Genomic DNA, 4314 nt, shown 5'->3' on the forward strand with positions numbered 1-4314 from the left:
TGTCTCTCTTAGGGCAACAAAACAAAAGGAAAAATGGTAACCGGATTCATATATGCACATTCACCTTGTGGCTTTGTATTAATCAACAGCCAACATGAAAAATATCTATGTGTGTATATTATTCCCATTCCACTGTGTGCTCCTCTGCTAAAAAAGACTAACTCCCTCAGCCTGGCCTTATTACAGCTAGCCCCAAGCCCTAATGGAAAGTAATAACGAGCTCCAAACATCTGTGTGTGTCTCCGTGTGTGTGATACAGGGGATAAATGGTTCTGATTAAGGCCTGCTGCAGATGGGCATGATGATCAATGTCTCCCTTCTTTCTGTTGCTTAAGAACACAAAAATGTACCATGGACACACACACACACACACACACACACACACACACACACACACACACACACACACACACACACACACACACAGTTTTATTTTTATAAGCTGTGTCTGCCTTTTTGCATTGTGTTGCCAGCAACTGTTAATACTTCAAACTTTTTCCATAAGATTGACGGTGTGTTTGCTTTTTCTCTGCTCCCATATTTATGCCTTGCATACATGTAGAGTACACACGTGTGTCTGCTATGTGGATGTTGTTGCTATAAGCTTAAACGACAGCAAAGGTACTGCATGCACAATACAAGTGCTCTAAAATTGTCGAGGGCAGGCTGTGAAAGTGTAAATCAGCACACTCGTTTGTCTGCAGAGGACTGCGGAACGGAAGTGCTGACTCTGCAGCGGCAGAGCACGGGTGGTGTGTGTGTGTGTGTGTGTGGGTGGAGGGGTTTGGGGTGGGGTGGGGTGGAGAGAAGAGGAGGGCCAAACTGTATTGAGAGACTGAGAAATGAGGGAACTGCAGAGCAGCAATTGAAGAATAATTTGAAGAAGAAGGAGTTGGGGGAGAGGAAGGAAAATATATAAGACTGAGGGGTGGGAAGAAGCGAAATGGACAAAAGTGAGAGAGGGGCAGGTGACAGCAGAGGGCCGCAGAGTGGACAGCTGAAATTGATGAGCAGGGAGGGGGGGAAGGAGATGAGAGGAAGAGAGAAGCTTTCCAGGGAGTCAGCAGCAGGCCCCTTGGCTTTTGGTGCAGCAGGCTTTCATCCAGGAAATGAAATGACTTACCTCTCCCCAGTGCCATTCGAACTCAGCACACACACACAAACACACACGCGTGCAAAGCGAGAAACATATTTCCCCGACGCATTTAAGCCAAATGCACACAAACTTGTACCGATTGGCTGTTATTGTGATCATCATTGCCACCATCTGCCTATTTTGGCTCTGTGTGTGTGTCCACAGTGTGTGTCCCTGTTGGAGAAATCATGCCGCCACTTTCTCAGTCACCTTGTCACAGCCAACTTTTATTCATCATTGTCATCATCACCAGTATTGGACTGGTGCTTTGCTGAGAGCCATTAAACAGAAGCATCCAGTAACCAGTTCAAACAGGGATTTTTCTCTCTGAGCCACATATAAATACCATGTAATCTCATGGGAGTTTATTTTTAATCAATTACATAGGGGAGCATATTGCAAACGAGCAACTAATCAAAAAATCATTAAAAGTGACCTATAATGTTCATGTCCACCTCTGTATTTTAATTCTTGGACTTTATTAGAGGAGGGCAGGATTCATACTTCATAAATTTGCCTCATTTATCTTTTACTGAGCTTTGGTGGAGCCCCTCAGCTCAACGAGCAATTTTAGCTCGCTTTCTGCTCCCTTAATCCAGCTTACCTCTGATAAACAGAAGGTATGAGCACAGGTGAGCCTGAGATACTCATTTTTAGGACTGCCCTCTCTTGCTATCATCATCCAGATTTAAAGGCTGTGGCTTTGGCTCTCAGAGATTTACTTGTTGACAGACAGGCCTCTGTAGTGGAAAATTTGGCCATGTTTAATATCATTATCCACCATTGTTACATGATACATATGACAGAAAATAAGGAAAAACATGATGGGGCCATTTTTCCATCGTGATTGTAACAAGCAAGTCTATAAGAATAAATAAGCCAAACATCAGCAATGCCCCAGCATAAGAGTTGAGCATAAAATAAACAATAACACAAGACAAGCAAGTATGAATAAATTACAAATATTAACTATTAAACCTAGCAGTATAATTTCAGCTTTGCAGGTGTGTGTGTGTGTGTGTGTGTGTGTGTGTGTGTGTGTGTGTGTGCGCGCGCGCGCATCACTGGACAAAACAGCTTTGTGATTAATGGGTTTTTATATCTACATTTGTGAATACAGTGGCAAACATCTCTACACGTGTTACTGTTGCTTTTAAAAAAATAAAGTCGTCATCGTGGCTGCTGCACTCAGCCAATCTCAACTTTTCACCTCTTTTCTCATTATTGATTCCTTCTACACTAATAGATCCAGGAGTGGAGGTTGCCATGACAGTAAAGTTTGGGGTCATTCTTTCAGAGGCCAGCAGGTCAGAGCTGGCTTTGTAGGTTCCAAAGCCTCTGAGGAGACATAGGACTGAAGTGACTTCCTGGAAAGAGACGGAGAGGGGAAAGAAAAAAGTCAGTCGCCTTAATGCATTCATTAAGGATGACGTTAGGACTGCAGTATTGATCTGTGTGTGTGTGTGTGTGTGTGTGTTCGCCTGGCAATGAAAAGGGCTATTGATCAACAAGTTTAAAGTTGTATGTAAAAGTTTTGAGCTCCAGAGGTAAAAATGGAGATACAGTAGTGACAGGTCTAGTCTAAGCAATTAACCAGAGACATGTAGTCACGGGTTGTAAGAGTTAGCTGTCACGGACATGCAGATGCCACAGGAACAACTTGAGAAGGTGCTGACAAAAGAATTATTTCCTATCCAGCTCTCTGCAGTGTCTTTAAGACTCAGTGCCATTGTAGAACTAGCTCCAAGTTGGTCATATTCCCAGACTTGTTAAGCTCAGAGTGTGACTGATTTCTTAACAGGTCCTTTCTCTTCTGTTGGTTAACCACAAAGACGGTGTACATGCAGATCAGGTGGTCATTACCCGTAGCTGTGTAAACCCACATAAACTGGCTTTAGTATCTGCAAGAGATGAAGAGCTTTCCACCCAAAGATATTTCCTCTTTGGGGTTTAGTAAATGGTATAGTGGTGCCGAGCACTCTCTTAGCTGCCTGTTAGCATTGCATGCTCAAGCTCTCTGAGTACCTAAGGTGTAGACTTCGATTCATAATTGGATGTAAGATTTTACCCCATGGTATCACCACCACGACAGTGGGCGTGTGTGTGTGTGTGTGTGTGGTTTGTTTTGTTTGTTTTTTGTTTGTTTTTGTGTGTGTTTTTTTTATATATCATATGAGAGTAAATGAAAGAAAAGAAACTGTTATTGGCCTACTCAGGGTGAGCTGCACACAAAGATCAATAGCAATAGAGTTGCATCAACGTGGGTGACTTTTAATGTTATTTGAAACGGGTGACTACCACTGTGGGGTTGTTATTCAGAGTGGCACTGGCTCATTCAAACAGTTCTTAGAATATGTGTGAACATTGCATCAATCTTTAGTCTTTTAAGTCGCTGGAAATTTAAGGACATTATTTTTTTTTATCAATTTAGTAATTTTGCTATTTTTTTACTGCCCAAAGGTCCAGTCTTGAGTTCAGCAGAGAGTACTTATTGAGCTCCCTAACATCCTATCCAACTTGAGCTCCCTGGTGCCAGTCCTAGCTGTCACACTGCAAGAGGCGGGGTCACCCTAGACAGGTCACCAGTCCACTGCAGGGCACACACTCTGTTCCACACCTGTGGTCAATTTAGAATCAGCGCCTAACCCGGGTTATTCCGCTGGATTGTGGATAAAACTAAACCCATCAAAATATATAGCCAACAGGTCTCTTTGGTATCTGTAACTGATGGCGTACTTTAATAGAAACACGCATGGGATGAGCCTCCATTAATTAGCTTCACTCTGTAAACATTTTCTTTTCAGAGGAAGATCAGTGAGCATGTGTACTGTAGCTAGAGATGTAACTGAAGACCTAAATTCGGTCTTAACACTGTGTGTGTGTGTGTGTGTGTGTGTGTGTGTGTGTGTGTGTGTGTGTGTGTGAGTGAGAGAAGTGAGTTACCTAAAACTCGATCGATGTTTCAGAAGCTCTAGTCCAAAACATGGACCTTGTTTGCTACTGGAGAACAGCTTTAAAACATTTATAAAGACATCTACAGGAATTCCTCTTCTTTATCCTGCCCTGCTTTTAAATGCAAAGAAATCCCCCCAGCTGGTTGTGTGAATTTTAGTGCTACTTCCTGAAGAAATGTTAAACATACCTCACAAACTCTCTGGAAGTGATTAAAGGAAGTTACC

The 4314-nt window shown here is 42.7% G+C and overlaps 1 protein-coding gene across 1 annotated transcript in view; it reads left to right on the forward strand.

Moving 5' to 3' along the window:
- Window positions 1-4314, forward strand: part of clcn2c (chloride channel 2c) — a 170781-nt gene that overhangs the window by 63353 nt on the left and 103114 nt on the right. The window lies entirely within an intron of this gene.

This window comes from Pundamilia nyererei, unplaced genomic scaffold (genome assembly GCF_000239375.1).
Source record: "Pundamilia nyererei isolate P.nyererei 1_Seehausen unplaced genomic scaffold, PunNye1.0 scaffold00083, whole genome shotgun sequence".
NCBI lineage: Eukaryota > Metazoa > Chordata > Actinopteri > Cichliformes > Cichlidae > Pundamilia > Pundamilia nyererei.